This window comes from Amblyomma mixtum, chromosome 10, assembly GCF_055824585.1.
Source record: "Amblyomma mixtum isolate Tamu chromosome 10, ASM5582458v1, whole genome shotgun sequence".
Classification (NCBI taxonomy): domain Eukaryota; kingdom Metazoa; phylum Arthropoda; class Arachnida; order Ixodida; family Ixodidae; genus Amblyomma; species Amblyomma mixtum.
This window is the reverse complement of record NC_143021.1, coordinates 84,184,215-84,205,248: the sequence shown is the minus strand read 5'-3', so window position 1 is coordinate 84,205,248 and position 21,034 is coordinate 84,184,215. Positions and strand designations below refer to the sequence as shown.

Below are 21,034 nucleotides of genomic sequence, written 5' to 3'. Positions count from 1 at the left end.
AGAGAGCGAGTGAGCCGTGGCTCAGTAAAGTGAGCGGCGGTTCTCCTGGAGAGCTGGTTCTCTCTCGTTCAGTGAGCCGTGCCCGTGCTGACCGTGCCTAAAGGCGCGTTTATACTCCGACATTCCCGGTGCGCGGGCGAGAGCCGGTTGTGGTCAGAATGTGTAGATCGGCGACTCGCCAGTGCGAGAAAGCAACTGCATTCTCTTCCTTCGCAACCACCCCCTCGCCTTCAGCTGTTTCCGCGTGTGCACTGCCGCTGGCACCCGCGTTTTTAAGGCGAAAACCTCTTTTGGCTGATATACTCGCGGCTAAGGTCACGTACGGTGCAACGCTCTCTTCCACGAATAACGCGCCAACTAATCAGGATAGGAGAAAATTAATGGTAGCATCAGATACAGGGGACAAAATACAACCCCGACACCCAATTTGATGATTGTACAGTGATTAGTTAATCAATTATAGTGAATTATAGCGATAGGTATTTTCACTAATTCCTTCGAAGAAAAATGACTTCGAAGTGTTGCATCAACACACGATGCAAGATCGGTGAGAGTCGTGAGACATCGTTAGTCCGAGACAGGACGCTACGTGCGCGCGGCTATGTACATAGTTTACTTCTTGTGTAAGTGATTGTGCGCAGTGGCCGCTCGCGCGCACTTATTTTCGGATAATGCTTGGACATTAGCGCGCGAGTGGCGCGAACTTGATTACTTTTGTATTTTGTAAATAGTGTACAAAGCTCTCCCCTGTCCTTTCTTGCTGTCGCTCCCCTCTACACTTCTCCTCACTATCCTTTCCCTTTCGTTTCCGCCGGCTGCAGCTCGGGTGCTTAAGATATTAGATAGCAATTGCCGCGGCCGGCAACACTCTTTTGCTTCACTTTTTTTTTTTATTAAATAAACCACTACCACCGTGAGACATCGTTCGAACAGCAGCGGTCAACGAACGGCGCCATTCTTTGCCAATGCTTAGCGAGAAGACGGCTCCGAAGGGAACGGAGCGGTACGGCTCACTGAACGAGAGAGAGCCGGCTCTCCAGAATTAACTGCACCCATGGAGGAAAAAAAACTTCTCCTAAAAAAAACTTTTCCTCCATGAATGAACCACGTACGGCGTCACGGCTCACTCGTTCTCTAAAAAGAGCGGTTCAAAAGACAGCCGAAGGTAAGGGGTTGGTTGCGACTCTTGCCAGGAAGGGCAGGAGAGCAGTTGCCTTCTCGCTCCACAGCGCGGAATCGCAAATAGTGTACAAAGCTCTCCCTTGTCCTTTCTTGCTGTCGCTCCCCTCTCCTCACTATCCTCTCTCTTTCCCTTTCATTTCCGCCTGCTGCAGCTCGGGTGCTTAAGAGATTAGATAGCAATTGCCGCGGCCGGCAACATTCTTTTGCTTCATTTTTTTTTTTAAACGTAAACCACTACCACCAGAAGACCCAGCTCCGATGGAACGATTCGGGACGTCCACGGGCACGGCTCAGTGTGAACGAGAGAGAGCCGGCTTCCTCTTTCCAAAAGAAGCACGGCTCACTCAAAACATCCGGCTCACTGTTGCAGATTTAAGTGAGCCGGTGAGCCGCTCAAATGAGCCGGCCATGGAGGAAGAAAAACTTTTTTCTTCCTCCTTTTTTTTACCTCCATGAAGCCGGCTCATTTCAGTGAGCTGAGCCCCCCTCTGACGTCATAGCCATCGTTCGGCTGTTGAAACAAAACCGAAACAGCATGGTCGTAGGGAAATAACACATGGTGATTCATGCTTAGTAGCATCTTCCATATAATGTCCATATAATCGCTGCTTCGTTTTAATTTACTGCAGTGCTGACATCAACCTTCCTCAATTGCCAGAATGACAACTAATGTGCATGTCTCATGTGACGTGGAAACACATGTTGACTTCACGGTCCTCATTGAAGTGTTGAAAACGAAACCGATTCTGGACGAAAAAAAAAATGCGATTATAGCGATTATAAACTTTTGAGCGGTCGTAAGAGAATACTAGCTGGTACTCCATGTATAATAATGCCTTACGCGTAATTACAAACCAAAAACACAAGGAGACCATCCTCGGCTACAGTGCCTCGGCGAAGTACTGTGCATTTCATGGTGCCTAATCTAGTTTGGGTACCTAAAACTTCTTGCCATATCACCACGAAGCTGATAATGTTGCTTAATTGTCTGATCACTGTTCGTCCTTTCACACGCTAATATTTCCGTTTTATGGCATTGTTCTCTGAGTCAGATTTTTGGGTCTGCTGGCGTGCGGATTACGGCTATTATAGCCACTTTAATTTCTGACTCTCAGAGATGGTTTCCGCAAAAAATGTTTGCATTAGAGACGTTAATTTTTTTTGTTATTAAATACGCGGGCTTCTGACGTGGTGCAAAATGGAAAACATTTTGATATGATTAACGCACCCACCGTTCATTAACGCGCTCACCTTATCACGATCAACCAGCTGAGTCACATAAGCCTACGGGTGGCTTAGGAACAGCCGCCTGCCAGTGCAGGGGTACATCCCTTGCATGATCACTACACCATAATATCCCCAAAACTAAATGCTAAACAGATATATCGCTGAATCTCGCGTTACGTACGATCGTAACCGTCCTGTTTTTTTTTTTTTACACAAAATAAAGCCTAGCCCGTTGAATGGGCGCCCCGACGATACTGACGCAAACGTACACCGACAGTGCGTGCAGATGGAGATGGAGCGCACCTTTGGTAGCCCTGCATTCGGCGGCAGTAATTAAGGTACGCCACGAACGGGCGCTCACGCGCTTGTTTGAAAATGAGGTGTCGAAGAACGTCGCGCTAGCTATTTTGTCAATCCTGCCACGCGTGGCCGGCCTGTCTCTTTCGCGTATCTCTTCGGTTCATGTCGATGGCAAGCTCACACACGTGATTGATCCATTTCGCTTTTTTTGTGGTGCGGCAGTGCACAAAACACCGATGTTTAGAGGCACAATCATGCCGTTCAGACTGGCACCAAATGCGTTGTTACTATATCGGTCGCGTCGGATAGTAGGGAAAATAGAACTTACGAATGATGCCTCAGTTCTTCCTGCTTAAGCGAATACAAAACACCAATATTTAAAGGCAAACGCGTCTATGCCGCGGCTTCCACGCCACATTGCTGCATGTCTACACGGACACCGCAGCATCATATAACTCCGCTATATTTCCTCTGTGCAGCTGCTCTATAGCTATGTAAGGTCGGCCCTCTCAAGTTTCTTATAGTGCTTTGTTATTAGATATATACGTCGTTTTTTTTCTTTCAGCCGTATTTGCATACTCGGCGAGCAGAAAACAAGCGGACGACAACCAGACGCAAAGCGCAGAAGAACGCGTTGAACGCGCTGTCCCCATCGGCTGAGGAAATCTCCAGCTTTGTTAGTGCTGCAAGGATCGATCTTATGACATATGGAGAATAGCGCCTCGTCAATCCCCTTTTTGGGCGTCTTACTCCCAGCCGATTCCGCTGGAGGATTCTCCCGGCAGCGGCCCAATTAAGCGGGAATAATTTGCGACCTCAGTATATCAGCCAGCGTGCCAAAGTCATCAACGTGTTTTAGCACATAATACTGAGCAGTCTTCACCTTGCAGGCAGCATATACTAAGCAAGTAGCTTAGTTTCTAATTGTATAGACCCACGACGTCTACCCGACGCGCAGCCCTCGGTTACCGGCGTAGCGACGCAAACGTTTTTTTTTTTTTTTTCGAACAAATTGTGTGCGCGTGCTCCAGAGTCGAAGGTAAAAAGAACCCGCTTATTTTTACATCCTATTCCCCTTTCTGAATACTGCTGCCGTGTCGAATTGTAATACCATCTTGTGAGGATCGAATTTAAATAAAAATATCCTGGCATCAAGAACATTACCCAGCATTATTAGTACATGCAATGTAGGTCGCATGTACTACAGAGAAAATATACCCAAAAATCAGAAATGTATAGCGCAGAATAAAAATCCTTGTTAAACACATTTCTTTCCATCACTTCGCACTCAGGCCGGCTGCCACGGTGTCTTGAAACAAGAGACGCCGACCAATAAAAAAGAAAGAAAGTGACGCTTCGGCTTCCAGCACAGAAGCCTTGTTCACAATGAATTCATCACCACAATTGGATCGTTGGCTGCTTTTGACACACGCGGTCGTTATCCTAATGAGATTATTCATTCTTTTTACAAAAGATTCAGTTGCTTCCACGAAGTCATAAGAGCTTCCTAAATAGGTGCGATAAATAAAAAGATCTCTAATTTGTCATCATCAAATAGCTGGAATGCTGGCAATTCTCATTTTCTCAAACGATTTTTTATTCAGGTGCATTCTGGTTATCTCCGCGGCACGGATTTAAGAGAATCACTCTGGCTGTCCATTTTCCAAGCTTCTCGGATCGGTTGAACGTGCACCCGACCCTTCGCCTACAAATGCGTTTCGCACATTTTTAACTAGATGGAAGAAATCCGAGGGAAAGTGCAGATGTCGCGTTGAGCTGGCAGTGTGAGGCGCTTGTCACGTTGTCTAGACATGACGCCGTCACACATCCATAAAAAAACGCACACCAACACACACGCAAGTCAGCGTTCCTGGATTTAGCAAAAAAAAAAAAAAAACAGTATTCTGGGCTCGCGACCAGGAAGCAGCGCGCGACACTAAATTCCGCAGCTGCAGCAGGCATGGCGTTCCGAGAAGTGCCCAGCGCCCCCCCCACCCTCCCCCTGCCATTCATCCGGGGCGCAGCCAACCGGTTCCGCAGGGAGTTCCGCGCTAGCAGCAGACTAGCAAGATTTCTAGGGACCCTAGCATGACGAGGAGGAGTGCGGGACTACACTTTGTGTCTCGCATTCCGACATAACGGCAAAACGGTCTGTGGTATCGGTGCGCGGTAAACAAACCTCTGAGTTTTTGGATTTTTCGTGTTGCCTTTATATAAGATATTCTGCTTGCAACTCCTCTTGAAAGGTATATTCGCACTCGCTTGTAGCAGTAATTTTGTTTCACACCGACTTCGCGTTTTTATTTTATAGGATCTTCTACTCGGTGCGTCAGTTAATTTCTAACAAATATGTCTTTGCCAACTCACGCGTATGTGCGCTACAATGACGGCGGCAAGGCCATTTTGAGTATTTCGCTCATCACTGACTATAAGCCGGACAGCCGCACGGACAAGAGGAAAAACGTGAGCGCCTACTGGAGATCAGATTGTCGACCTGGCGAAGAGGGGTATTATACTGCAGACGTGCTGGAGCTAGGAGGTGAGTGCAAATCCTTTCGCATTCTGCCGTATGCCTGCATACGGCAGAATGCAATATAATTTGAATGAAATATATAATAATCCAATAATAATGCAATATAATTTTATTCGTAACATGTGCTGACACATGACGCAACTGCGAATTTACGTTACTCGACCGTTTGGCATTGATGCATATCCAGTTGAAATCCGCGTGGTGAAGTTCGCGGTTTATAATTTCTTTCGGCCCTTGGAGCACTGCAGGCAAGTGTGTGGACGACACTGGCATTTTTCAGTTTGTTTATAATCTCCCGTTCAGGTCGTCGGCATGCGCGGCACAAGTCGCACGCATTCAGGCATTGTTTTGTGCGAATACAATGTTTCTAGCGTGTTATATTCGTTCGGCCCATAAAATTTCTATCCGTAGTGTGAACCTTGTGGTCATAATTATGTTCACTCATGCAGTCTCAAAAGCTGACCTCGTGCAGCGGCTTACGAAAAAAAGGATCGCGGTCCCGGACGCCGTATTCGATGGAGAGTCGGATGGAACCGCAGCCACAAAGGTATATGTATATATAAATATATGTTTGCTCTTTGTAGACCCACCTACTAGCCCCAGGTAAATTATATTGGGGCGTACGTATAACGCAACTTCAACAATGTCGTTGACCACTATGTCTCTGCAATGGTTCGAAGCAGAATATTTCGCCTCCAACTCGTAGCTTACACCTCACCGTGAACACTTGTGTGATAAGAAGTATAATGAAGATATTTTTATATTTCAATCCATTAAATTAAAAAAACTGTTAGAGCTTGAGTATCAGGTGAAAGGCCTAGTTCCGAATTGCAAGGCGTCCAGAAGAACCTCTAATTACGCAGTTTATTTTCTATACTCTTTGGCAGCCTTCAAAGAAGCCCGCGAATTGTCAAAAGAAATAAAACAAAACGTGGCAATCCGCTTCAGCAACGCGACTGCAGTCGACGTGAATGTCGCCGCTTTCAGTGGTGCTGCAAATTTAAGAAGGCAAAAACTACGTGGGCGCTGGCGGCAAAATTTGATTTAACGTGCGGCGTGGCCTCGTTCAGCGCGAAAAACAACCTGCGTTGCGCCTGGCTCGCTAGGGTCATGCACCGGCAGATTACGCCAGTGGTACCCGTCCGCGCGAGATATCACATGACAACTACTATATAGCATGTGCTTAAAACTAAGCAGCATTACTATAATTATAATGATGGCCAAGATAATACACTTGGTTGCCAAGATTTTGACTGATTTCCAACTGACTGCCTGCAGCTATGCACAGAGACAGGCCTTATTCACAATGTTTTTTTTCTCTCTAAACTTTGTTTTTCTTTACGACTCATTATTTATGACTGCCTTTATAGGCTGGGATTTTGGGTATTTGCATCTATGCAAGTGAGCAGGCATTCCTTGCGCCTTGTTTTTTTTTGTTCAAGTGTCGCCTCCGAATCCTTACTGTCAGCAGTAAGATATTTTCAGTTGTAGGCTTCTCACATGCTTAAAAAGCAGGTCAGTCTTATACTTCCTGTAAGGACTAACAACCATGAGCCTTTCTTCAGTCAGATACACATTTGTCATATATGTTTGAGTCTTGGACCTTGTCAGTGCTCACGGTACAAACTGCGATAAATGAGCACAATTTGTTGAAATGCAGTTAATGCATTTTCTTACTTATAATATCCATTTTACTTTTCCAGCAACCGCAACTCAAACACACAGGCCGAAAAGAAAAAGCCCGCCGCAAAGCTTCAAGGGAGCATGCGGAAAAATCAATACTGAAGAAACGAAGGCAGCACAATTCTGGGAGCAGTGATGATGAGCTTGTTGAGAGAAAGCTCGTCAGAAAGGAACAGTTAAAATCAGAGCGCCTTGAGAAAGAGCTACAACTCGAAAGGGAGCGCAACCAGGACCTCATGCTGGAGCTAAAGGAAGAGAGAAGAAAAAATGATGAGCTCCACACACTTTTAAGTACCAAGATTGGTATGGCTTTTTTTTTCTTTCATTTTCACTGTTCTGTTATTCTTATGTAGGCAACTTATTCTGCTGGTATTCTATTGTGTTACCTTCGAGAGAAATAGAAGCATTGATCAGGTAATTACATGCATGCTTCCCTTGCATATACATTCTGTTCAACTAGAAATAATATTCCCACTACAGCATTGAATGTCCCATTCTCCCAAAATTCCAGCGTCAGCATTGCCGGCATTGTCCATTTTGAGTGCACTATTTACAAGGCTAGCACAGTTACATTCAATGATGAGCACAGGGCATTCTTTTGGCTTTATGAACTGAAAATTAAAAGGCCCAAACCTATTCATTTCATCCTTTTCACTATTGGTCTCAACCTACGCACATTTTATGTTGATATTTACAGCATGGAAATAGATTTGACCTCTAGAGAACTATGAAATGAGTCTATGCATCAAAGTGACACTGAAGAGCTATGCGAAAAGACATGTGTTTCTGATTATTGAAACTTTCCTCAGATCGGCTCATGTGTCTCGTAGACCAGCCATTCTTCATTGAAGAAAGTTCTGTCATTGACGACTTGCCAATGGCTGAACCCGCACCAACGAATGAGAACCATGAAGTGGTAAGGACCAAGCTGGAACAGGTTTAAAGTGCATGGCCAGAGTTGTCCTGTACCAGTGAATGATGGCACCCTGTAGTTGCACCCTTAAAAAATTCTGAATAGCAAATTGAGTACCCTCTGTTTGATTATTCGATTGAATGAAATAGTGTAGGTCCCCGCAGGGAGGCGTCTGCAGCATGCAGACGTTGGTGAGTGGCGACACCACGGGGTTAACCCGAGCATCCGCAGGGACATCCCCGCAGGGGGATGATGGTGAACAATGCGTCACCACGGACCCGAGCATCCGCGCTTAGCCGTGCGTGGCATCGCCGTGTCCGGGGAAAAGGGGATCCTGGTGGTTGAGCCGATGCCGAGCGTTTGGACCCTTAAGGCCCCTCGGCAGAGGCAACACACCACTTTGGCCCCAGCTTCCTGTAGACGGCACCTCCGGCCTGACCCGACCGGAGGAAATCGGCAGTCGCCTTTTCCTGTCCTCCCCTCTATCTTTCACTTTCCTATTTCCTTTCTTACAACTCTCCTGTATCCTCCTCTCTTCTTCGTTTTTCCTCTTTTTCCTGGCGGCGAGGGTTAACCGTGTGTGACCAACTACCCTGAGTTGAGTCATATTAGGTTATAGTTAAGGTGTACAGCTGGCGTAGGCAGGACTTGCCTTCAAGTTCCTGTCGCGTCCCCTTGTTGGACTCCATGGTGGGTGGCTGGCACCATGACCGAAAAACATCAAATTTTATGGCTCCCCCCCTTTCCAAACCTGATCGCTCTCTTAAAAGAGTGCGGAACGAGGCAGAGAACTTTTTTCTAAAAAGAAACCAACATTTGCGAAATTCCATGTCGTCCACAGTGAAATTCAAGATAAACAGGCCAGAATTCTATCCCCCTTTATGGTATCGAAATGCTTAACAGAAGCTTTGGGCCCCGGCTACAAAGTATCGAAAATGACCAGTGGCGATTTATTGCTAGAACTCCGAGAAAATGTCCAAACCACCAAACTCTGTAACATAGTGTCTATTGGGGACACACCTGTCTCCATCACTGCACACCGATCCCTCAACACTGTCCGTGGCGTCATCTCAGATAATGATTTTCTACATCTCACAGAGAAAGAAATGCTGGAAGGCCTTTCCGATCAAAACGTCATTGATGTGTACCGAATCAAAATCCGCAAGGACAACAAAGATATAGATACCAAACACCTGGTCCTGACTTTCAACACATGCACATTGCCAGAAACCATTGACATTGGATACCTCAAAGTAAATGTTAGACACTATATCCCTTACCCCCGAAGATGCTTTAACTGTCAGCGGTTTGGCCACGGCTCACAGAGTTGCCGCGGCCGCAAAACTTGCGCGAAATGTGCATCAAAAGACCACCATTCTGAGGAATGTGACGCAGCTCTACGCTGCGCTAACTGCGAAGGTGACCACGCTGCGTACTCCAGGGCATGTCCGTCCTGGAAAAAGGAGAAAGAAATCATCACCATTAAGACCAAAGAAAACATTTCATTCAAAGAAGCCAGAAGGCGTTTTGCACTGACAAATACATTCTCTTTCACAGCCAAACCAAACTATGCTGACGTGGCGCGCAGGGGCGGTGCACCACGCAGCACTCCGGCATCTGCCGCGGCCACTCCCACCGCGCCTGTGGTAGTGCCATCAATGCCCCAGGCAGAGACAGCCAAGGCTGCTCTGCCAACTCCAAGCCAGGGAGTGCCGGCCCATGGGCCAGCATCCCGCAGGACTTCCCCCCGTCGGGGGAGGCCTGACACCAACACATCCGCGGCTTCGCGGTCCTCCAGCACCTCTGGTGAGGTGATGGATACAACTACCACTCCGCCCGCTTTGCGGCGGCGGACCGGCTCTCACGAGCGAAGAAAAGATAAAACCCCGGTAACGGGCCCAGAACAGTAAATTCCTTCAGTTCCATTCACACCCAAAAAAACAAACATGATATTTGCGATTCAATGGAACTGTAGAGGAATGTTAAGGAACTACAGTGATATAACACATATTCTAGGGTCCGTGATGCCTCTAGCTCTATGTCTCCAGGAGACCAATCTTGGTCCACAACATTCAAATATCTTAAAGCATTATACAACTTTTAGGCGTGATCGCGAACATGCAAGTAGACTCTCGGGAGGCGTCGCAATCATCATCCAAAGCGGCGTCCCGGCTCAAGAAATCAAACTGAAAACAAAACTTGAGGTGGTTGCGGTTAGCGTCATCAGCTACAAAACCATAACAATATGTTCTGTATATCTTCCCCCACACATCACATTAACATGCCAAGATCTAGAAGGCCTGATCGATGAACTGCCGGAGCCATTTCTGGTAGTTGGTGATTTTAACGCTCACTCTCCGTTTTGGGGAAGCGAACGCTGCGACTCTAGAGGCCAAACAATCGAAGATTTTATACTTTCGAATAATATCTGTCTTTTAAATACGGGAAAAGCCACATATTGCTGTCCAAGCTCAGCAAAAATGAGCTCTCTCGACTTAGCTTTCGCATCACCATTACTTTTTAACGATTTTAAATGGGATGTTTTAAATGACCCCATGGGCAGCGATCACTTACCTACCGTCATCAGGCTCTCATCATCCACTCCAATCATCCCCACAAGGCCACGGCGCTGGAAAATTCAGCTTGCCGACTGGTCACTCTTTACAAAAAGTGCCACTCTGGAAAAGGAATTTTGTGACGACCTTAGCACCGATGAAATTAATGAGAAGTTTACTGAATGCATAATATCGGCCGCAGCACTCGCTATACCACAAACAACAGGACTTGCACAAAAGAAACACAAAGTGTGGTGGACAAAAGAATGCACATTAGCAAAAAAACAACAAAACAAAGCCTGGAGCGCTCTGCGTCGATATCCCACTGCAGAGAACTTACTTACCTTTAAGAAGGCAAAAAGCCAGAGCGCGGTATGTCCGAAGAAATGCAGAAAAAACCTCTTGGCAGAAATATGTCTCCTCAATAAACAGCTCAACAACATCAAAGAAGATGTGGGAAAAAGTTCGTAAATTTACTGGTGACCATACCCCTTTCACACTTCCTCTCTTGACAGCACCCGGGACACAAACATCTTTAGAAGAACAGGCCAACATATTGGGCGAACATTTTGCTGAGATCTCAAGCTCATCCAATTACACAAACACATTTCAGAAACACAAAGCAATAGCTGAAAAACAAAAATTCCCATCTGGAGCAGGTGTACATGAGGATTACAACCAGCCTCTCACACTACAAGAAATAAATAAGGTATTATCTTCTGGAAAAAAGACAGCACCAGGACCAGACAACGTGCATTACGCTATGCTTGCACACCTCTCCGAGGCTGCTGTAGAGGCACTGTTAAAACTCTTTAATAAAATCTGGATAACCGGAAACATACCTGACGAGTGGAAAAAAGCAGTCATAATACCTTTTCTCAAACCCGGAAAACCACCAACAAGTCCTAGCAGTTACAGACCAATAGCTCTCACCAGCTGCATTGCTAAATCTTTCGAAAGTGTAATAAACATTAGACTGACCTTCATACTTGAATCTCGGCAACTACTAGATAAACACCAATGTGGGTTTAAGAAAACATGCTCCACCACAGATCACCTTGTCCGCCTAGAAAACACCATCCGGGAGGCGTTCATCCACAAGCAGCACTGTATTGGGGTCTTCTTCGACCTGGAGAAGGCCTACGATACTACGTGGAAGTTCGGCATCCTCCGTGACCTAGCAGAGCTAGGTATCCGCGGCAAGATGTTGAACTGCTTGAACGACTTCCTGGCTAACCGCACATTCCGAGTCCGCCTAGGAGCAACTCTCTCCATGACTTTCACCCAAGAGAACGGCGTACCCCAGGGGTGCATTCTAAGCACGACACTCTTTATAATAAAAATGAATTCCTTAGCTAAAGAAATACCCAAGTCCATAATGTATTCAGTTTATGTAGATGACCTACAAATAGCATGCACGTCCTCCAGCATATCAACCTGTGAGAGACAAATACAAATCACACTAAATAAACTAGGTGCTTGGGCAGACAGAAATGGGCTCAAATTTTCTCCTCAAAAAACAGTAGCTGTTCTTTTTTCATTGCGACGAGGCCTACAGGTCGATCCCAATCTATACCTGAATCACACTGCACTACCAATTAAACAAGAACACAAATTTTTAGGCCTAACTTTTGACAAGAAACTCACATTTCTACCACACATCAACAACCTTAAAAAGAAAGCTTCTCAAGCCCTCAATGTCTTAAAAGTGCTCTCACGGAAGCGGTGGGGGTCCGATAGAGCAAGCCTTTTACAAATATATCGCTCTCTGGTGCGCTCCAAGCTGGACTACAGGTGCATAGTATATGGTTCGGCAAGAGCATCCTACTTGAAAAGATTAGACCCCATTCATAATCTTGGTTTGCGGCTATCATCTGGAGCATACAGAACATCACCAGTAGCCAGCCTATACGTTGAAACTAATGAGCCCGCTCTTGAGGATCGAAGAATCGCCCTTACTTCCCAATCAACAACTGTACGTCCAGTGGACGTACGATGTACGTCCCTTAACGGATGTACGGATATCCGTGGGAGATCCGCCGACCTCCGACGGATCTCCGAGGGACGTCCGACGGAGGTACATTTGTAACTGGAAAGATCTCCCATGGACATCCGATACGGATATCCGCGGATATCTGCCGCGGACCTAAAGAGGACATTGGCATGTTGCAGGCCTTGGTGACTGCAGCCACTAAAATAACTGTCATATACTAAATCATATACAAGCCCACAAAGTGTTTTATATCAGGCACAGGCCTCATCGTACATCAAATGCATATGCCTATAGGAAGCAACCAAACACAAAGCAAGTTGTCTTAAAATCAAACAATTTTATTAAAGGCATTAATGCATGCTTTCAACCTTCAAGAGGCATTCTTCACGCTTGACGCTGGCAGAGGTCCCATGCAATAGGACGGGTTACTGTATGCAGGTTGTATTCTCATGTTGAATCTGTTGTAAAAAAGTTTTTCCCTAGAAAACAAACAAAAATGCAAAAATACTGTCACTGAAAAGGTACATTATTCTTGCAATTCAAGATACTGCCACTGAAGATCATAATAAAAAATACCATAGCTAAAACATACCTGCTGACTATGTCACACATTCGCAACCATCAATTGCACGAAATGTCCACACACGTGCTGCAAAGGAAAAGATGAAGAGTGCATGAGGGGAGCTGATAATTTCAACACACTTCGAACTTACATGTAGAACAATGCTCTGCAGCGCAAGCTACAACACAGTTGCTCTGAATGGGCTGGTGACGTCCGTGCAGCAACCCTGAGGGAACAAGTGGACAGGTTGTGAGTGGGCAACATGCACTTACACTGCAACTAATACATACCTGTTGACACTACGATGTGGCACATTTGCAACAATCAATTGCACGAGCTGTCCACCACATGCACGCTGCAAGGAAAAGGATGAAAAATTAATTTAAGCGCAAATTACTGTGCTGTAGATGGTTGGAAACATCCATTTGACAAGCCTAATGTTGAAACAAGTCGATAAGCTGTGAAGGTAGACGAATTTTACATTATTTTCAACCTACCTGCATTTTCCATGGCATGACATAATTTAGGCACCAATACACTCCGCAGGCGGGCCACATACACACCGCAAAGACAGTAAGAAAATAAGAAATCAGTCGCGAATCACTGCAAAACGCACACAGCCCCGACATTATCCTTTTCGTGCGTTCTGTTTTATCGCTATTAAGAACTTACGTACAACTGCCTTAAGATTCACACCATGCATGTGTACACCTCGTCTCAATTTTTTTCGTAGTGCAGAACGAGAGAGACGCGATGCACTGGCTTACGGAGCTTCGCGACAGGCTCGCGAACGTGGGCAAACACGTTTGCGGCAGCTACCGCATCGTACTTGTAACTTCCACTCCAGTGCAAACAATTAAGTTGTGCAAGTGAGTATAATATGCTACACCATTTTGCTCATCCCACGGCAACATCATCAAAGTAATCTTCAAGCACAGTTACTTACTTGCAAGTTGTAACACGCCGCTTCTTTCATCCGAGGCAACAAAGAGTCGGGTGCAGTACGACGTCGGGGCTATTTCACGAAAGCTTCTGGTGCAGAAGGTCTTGTCGAGCACATAGGTGATTGATCACATTTATAGCACAGCCAAGCAACCGCAGAACAAACAAACCGCATACTGTAGCAAAAATAAAGGTCGAAAGAAGCACGATGCCACGAAAAACTACGCAAAGATCGCGCTGTTGTGCACCGTGCCACCCGCGCCAGAACTGGTGGCTGACGGATTGGATTGGATCGACTTTGAGGCCTGTCGTCCTGGCGCGGCTTCTGGTAGGAGTTTAGTTTTCATTGAAGGCAGCATGCCTCGGTTACCTCGGCGGAATGCTGGAAGAGAAAAGGGCATTGATCGCAGAAAGTCACGCAATTAGTTTAATTCAGGTTCTTTAATATCAGCACCATATTCGAGTGATGTTAATTGATTAATCCAAATATGCAACTAATTGCCGGTATAAAAATTTCATCGGCTGAATTTGTCGTTTGCAAAATAGGATTTCTTTTCATTTTTTTTTATGCGAGGAAAAACAAAATATGTATGTGACGTCGTAAGTTCACATCCCTACAGGCATATTCATGGATACCCGTCGGACATCCGTCCGCGAATATCCGCCAGCCATCCGATAACGAACGTCCTTCGGACATACTCCGAATCTCCGATGCGTATGTCCGGATATGGACGTCCGTAGGCATGCCCTACGGACATCCCCACCTGGCACTGGAGATTCGGATCTTAATTGTACATACTACGGATATCCGTGGTTGACTGGGTTGCTCATATGTCTTAAAAATCCGTTCCCTTCCGAAACATCTCTGCCATCCAATTGTCACCAAGTGCCCATCTAAAAGAATATTCATCAACAAACCACATTCTATCAGGCCATTACTACTGCGCTTTGAAGATAAATGCGAAGAGCTAACAGTACTAGATGCCCTACCGAATATTGCACAAAGGAATGAATATTTACCACCATGGTACAGCCTGCCTTCAGTATGCGACCTCACAATGACACATATAGATAAAAAGCAAACGCCAAATGAGTACATATTACAGGAATTCTTTGCACTACAAGAAAAGTATGACACCTACATTGAATTTTATACCGATGGCTCAAAAACAGAAAGTCACGGAAGCGCAGTAATCCAAGAAAATACTAAACAGATAATGCGACTACCAGAATGCGCATCAGTTTTTACTGCTGAGAGTTATGCCATCTTTGTAGCTGTAGAAAAAATAGTAAGAGAGAACATCAAAAATAGCATCATTTACACCGATTCCCTGAGTATGCTTAAAGCACTGCACTCCAGAAATGCAGCTGAACCTATAATAGGAAACATCATACACAACATAGTTAAAATCACAAAACAAAAGCATAACATTAAATTCTGCTGGGTTCCTAGCCATGTTGGAATTGTGGGCAATGAGAAAGCTGATGTATGCGCTGCACAAGCCCGGAATGGTCAAATAAAACAAGTGAGCATACCGCACAGGAATTGCTTAAAGTTTATCTACAGTAAACTCAGAAATAAATGGCAGGCTGCATGGCAAGAGCACGTAAACAACAAACTACATTCTGTGAAGCCAATTTTAGGGGAATGGCAATCATGTAGGCATCAAGAACGTTTTACCGAAGTCATTTTATGTCGGCTCCGCATTGGACACACCCACCTCACGCACAGCTTTCTACTAACCAAACAAAACAAACCTCTCTGTGAAATGTGCGGTGCCGAACTCACAGTGAACCACATTTTAATTTCATGTGTCAAACTAGAAGAACTAAGAAAGAAATATTTTACAACATTTTATAGGGAAAGACTTCCATTACACCCCATGTTACTTTTAGGTGATCGAGCACTGGTTGACATCTCTTGTATTTTTAGGTTTCTCAAGGAAGCCAGCGTTTTAAACAAACTCTAAGTATAAAAAGCTTCACCTTTAACAAACTCTAACCTTGTGTTTGGCGCATCATGGCCTCAGTTGCTTTTGCGCCATTAAAATCAATATAACTAACTAACTAAATAGTGTAGGCTCAAAATTATTTCAAGTGAATCAAATATGCTCTCAACTTTTACAACACTCTATAAGTACTTCTTCAATAAGTAGCTGAAGGCTTGAATAAAGGCCCTGCATTATTCTGGTCTAAAACTTAGTCTGGCGGTCCATATATATATATTGCTCATACATGGCTTCCAAGGTTAGACAGTGTGGCAGATTTAGAAAAAATCCAGGAAATCCTTCCTTAATGACTAACCTAGAAGGCCATGGCTCATGCACAGCTGTCAGTGATCTGATGCCCTGAGAAGTGACTGTAGTTTGTTCTCTTTTGTCAGCAATTATATACATATAATTTGACGCTCATTGAGTTCATGTAGTAACTTCGTTTTGCAACTGGGTAGGGGAGATCACTGCTGTGTCTTTTAACAGCTGCAGCTTTTACTCTAGCATCGTATGGCAGGGCCTTTGCTGGTGCTTCAAAGTTTCACGCAACCGCTGGTTTGGTGTGAATATCCACACGAATAGTACATATTAGAATCAATATTCAATTTGTACTCGATTCAGTGTATTCACTATTCAATTCGTATTTCAGTCTTACCCTATATGATTTGTATTGTATTCAATATTTAGCTACGCTGTTCAGATTTGTTTCAGTTTAGATAACTACTATGTGCAAACACCTGGTGTTGAATATTTTTGTTGATTTTGAGTAAACGTTAACTAATGTCTTGCAGGCAGAAGTCAGTTTAAGCCACAAAAACACTGAGCAAAATGCGACCACTACCAGTCATGCTCAGGTAAGCCCTGTTGTCTTGCCATCCCTAAATAGTGAGAAGCAAGGCTGGCTAAAGCATTAACTCAATGTTTTTTCCTTTATAATACTTTTCACTCTCTTGCAGCCGCAGAGCACAAACCACAGCAGCTCGGAGCTGAGTGTGCCCACAGGCAGCCATGCTCAAGTAAGCTCTGTTGCCTTACAATTTTTCCGCCGTGCAATCTAGGCTGGCTAAGGTGATTGCATTAACTCAGTGTGATTTCCCTGCAATACTTCTCACTCTCCTCCAGCAGCAGAGCACAAGCCACAGGAGCGCTGAGGGAGACGTAGTCATTTGCAATAGTTCCCAAGTAAGCCCTGCTTTTTATGTATATGTGCCACATTGCTCCTGTTCATATAAATGTGGATGCTCCATTCTCGGCATACTGAGCATGATAGCCTAGAACCCGCTCATTTCAGGGATCCACCACAACAGACAGCATGGCTTTGGGCAGTGTTGATATATTTTGGGAAATGTCAGTGACATTTTAGGCTGATAATGCTTGCCAAACCAATATATATAACCAGTTTCTTCATAACTTGTGCTGCTGCAGATTACAATTGTTATGACCAATGTGTCCAGTTATGTGATGTTGCTGCATAACTGCTAAATCGCAGGTCCTAGACAAACTTGGAGAGGACAACTCGGTACCTTTGGCAAACGTCTACACACCTGGCCTTGCTGAAAACGTGGCAAGTTTTGTTTTGCATACTTGTACCGTTTCAGCTCCTGTTGGTAGTGACCACTACTGCTATTGTTAGTAGTTACTACGCATTTAGCAATATGACTGCTTTGCTGGAATGTCTACAATAGCTAGTGTTATTTTCTGAACCCCTGAAACTGACTGTAAATAACCACAAGAATAGCCACTAACATATTGCCTTTTCAGTTGCAGTATTCAGATTCCTTGGTACTTATTTCTTATGCAATTTTAGTTCCATTAGCTGTTTAAACAAAAAATAATAATTTGTTTGCAGCAGTGTATCAACTAATCAGATTTGCTTTCATATTTATGGTTTTCAAAATGTATGGTAAATCCACCTTTTGCACGTGGTGCAGTGGCGCCATGCGGGAGCTGCAAGGAAACAAACTGGACACTGGCCTTGATGCCTAGCGATATCGTATAAATGGTAGGAAGAAAAATAGGGGCGCAAAGGGTATTGGAAGATGGCTACAGGACAACTGAGTAATGAACACGTTTTAAATATGGAAGCTGATGTGATGATAACAGCCAGAAAAAGAAAACATTGAAAGACGCCTAGACAATGTCCAGCCTGGTTTGCAGTAGCATACCATGCACACATACACAATGCATGCACGCACTTTGCTATAGGTGACACCATGGCTCCTTACACACCGACTGTTGCATTATAATGGATGGAAAATGGTGATGTCCTGATCACAGCACGAGAGAGTGACTGCTTGACACACAGCATGTTTGGCTGCAGCTATGACATAGTGGTCTGAAGCAGTGGCCAGTCTATTTTTCTCTTTTTCCTCTATTGTCCTTAGACCCCAATGCTTTGAATAAATCTGGCCCGTTGCATTGAACTGTAGGAAAAAGCCCTTCACAGAAAAATATCGAATGCTCAGTCATTTTCTCCTTCTTTCCACACGCATCGCATAAGTGTTTGTCTTTGGAACTTGACTCAGTACATCTTAGTCTGCAATCCTCCCTTCCTGGCTTCGAACAACAGTGAGCTTCCCCTAGAATTATTGTAGATATTTTCTTTTCCTCTTTCTTGCTTGAACATTCTGTCTGCTTCCGGAGCTCATTTGGTTTGCATCCCTGTTATTTATATACCTCTCTGTTTCTTTAACCTTTTTCTCAACCAATGATTTCAATAATAACCAATAGTAATTCGCTTAACAATTTTCTAGTTGGCTTCCTCCATTTTGTGATCACATTTATTACCTACAAATGGCTTAAAACTTTCCGACCACATCACTTTTCATCCATTTTTCTCGATCTCCCCTAGCTTAAAATCTATCTTGATGCTAGCTTCACTGCCTTCGAATGATGATGATACCGAGTCGCCTTGTACACTCTGATTTGACGTATTTCTGTGCGATTCCATTGCAAGCCTACCCTACGTTGCTTACTTACTAACCATGCTCGAACCTCTGATCTCATACAGAGGTCCACTTTGCTGAAAGTCTGACTAGGAACCACCACCCTTCTTCAAATTCCTACTACCACTTTGTACCCATTTTAATTTTACGGCACCCTATGTTTCACGACCGCTGCATTCTTACTTCCTTTAGTTGTCACATATTTCTCATGCTCTGTAAGGTTCTCAGCATCATTATTTATCTACACCCCAATATACTTGTGCTTATCCACTACTGCATTGTGACCTCGTGTATCCTGTGCTCGCCACCCTCACTGTGATTCATAGTCATGGCTGCTGAATTTTCTCTACTGATCGTCAGTCCGAATCTATCACTCTCTGCACCACAGATGTTCATCAGCCCCTGCAAATTTTCCCTGTTGCCAGCCATTAGTACTAAATCATCCACGTATGTCAGCCGTGATGATGGCAGTTCAAATTATTCTCCTTTCTTTAAAAAAAAAGAAAAGTGCACTCCTGTCTAGTATGGTCTCTAATCTTTGTGGGTACCCTCGTTGGCATGCTTGACATGAACGCTCAAGAGTGTGGCTTGGACTGGCTTTAACTTACGCTAGCACTGTGAAATTTTGGCTGCTAATGCTGAGATCATATCTCGGTATGTTAGAGGTGGCTGATGATAGCTGGAGTGCAGCTCAACTTGACTGGTTGACTCGTCTTTCACCTGTGTCTGACCGGTGGGGAAACTGCGCTCACTTGATGCCCATTTTGCTTGTGGCTGCAGTCTCGAGCATCCAGAAAAGATTTTGCGATTTCCTTATCTTGGCAAAGTGACATGGTGTGTGACAGTTCGCTTATGTTTCAAGGTTTGCCTCAAAGCTGCCACTTGACAGAAATGAAGATTGGGAAAAGCAAAGCAAACGTGGATTTGTGACATTTGTAAAGGTTGGAAAACAAATCTGCAAATCTAGTGGTATAGGTGTTTAGGTTCTTCATATCTTAATTCTCAGACAGCACATATCGGAGTGTTCTTGCAGGTGAGTGTGTGACATCAAGCTAAGTGCATGCTCTGAAGATCCAGTGTTGGAGCATAACAACTGCGCATGTTGTGAGCAAGAAAGATATGTGGTGTGATTCATAAGTGGCGTCTTGTGAGATAAAAAAGACACTCTTCAGGCAAACTTTGTTTGGTTTATAGGATTTAATGTCACAAAGTGACTCTGGCTATGAAAGATGCTGTAGTGGAGGACTGCATAATTTTGACCACCTGTGGTTCTTTAACATGCACAGACATTGCACAGAATGCGGGCCTCTAGCATTTTCTCTTCATCGAAATGCCACTGCGGCAGCTAGGATCGAACCCATGTCTTCCAGGTCGGCAGCCCAGCACCGTCATGAAATGAAGAACCTGAAAAACTATAGCGCTGGATTTGGAGATTTGTTTGTTTTCCACCCTTTACAAATGCCACAAACCTGTTTCCTCTGCTTTTACCGATCTTCATTTTTTTAAAGTGGCAGCTTTGAGACCAAACTCAAAAGGCATGCCAGTTGTTACATGCCATGTCACCGAGATGAGCAAACCGCAATGTCTTTTCCTGGTGCGCATGAGACTGCAGCTACAAGCAAAACGGGCCGGTCGAGTGAGTGCACTTTCCCCGCTTGTGAGACAGAGGTGAAAGACAAGCCAACTGGTCAAATCGAGCTGCACTCCAGCAATTGTCAACCACCTCAAACATACCGAGATATGATCTCAGCATCAGCGCAACCAACATTTCACGGCACTGGTGTCAGTACAAGCCGGTCCAAGGCATGCTGTCGAGTATTCATGTTAAGCATGCTGACAGTGGTACATGAACAACGAAGGTGACAGAGGACAGACACCCTTCCCTAAGCACCAGATTTATCTCTAGAAGCTCAGAAAACCTTTTTATGCCATTTTATTAGCAAATTGTTACCGTTATTGATATATTTTATTAGATTAGTTACTCTATCTTCAGCATCTGATGCATCCTGAATGTCCCGCATATCCTCTTGAACTACACTGTCGTAGGGTTCTTTGATATCGAGAAATGCTAACCATAGGGACCTGTTTAACTTCTCCGTTATTTTGTGCACTGCATCATTGAGAAGAGATTGTTCTCGAGCCACCTTTTTTCTGGAACCCATTTTGTAGCTTCCCTGGCTTCCATTCGCTTTCTACCCATGTCTAGTC

General features: G+C 44.7%; 1 long non-coding RNA gene across 3 annotated transcripts; it reads right to left on the bottom strand.

Moving 5' to 3' along the window:
- Positions 1–12,703: 12,703 nt before the first annotated feature.
- LOC149326317 (uncharacterized) lies at positions 12,704–14,207 on the bottom strand. Of its 3 annotated transcripts, none has more exons than XR_016286346.1 (5): positions 13,895–14,207; positions 13,239–13,303; positions 13,100–13,174; positions 12,979–13,035; positions 12,704–12,893 (listed from the first exon to the last, which is right to left on the bottom strand). It is a non-coding gene; the product is annotated as an uncharacterized LOC149326317 (long non-coding RNA). The 3 variants fall into 3 exon arrangements; XR_016286345.1 differs by having other exon boundaries at positions 12,704–12,865; XR_016286347.1 differs by having other exon boundaries at positions 12,704–12,844.
- Positions 14,208–21,034: the final 6,827 nt, after the last annotated feature.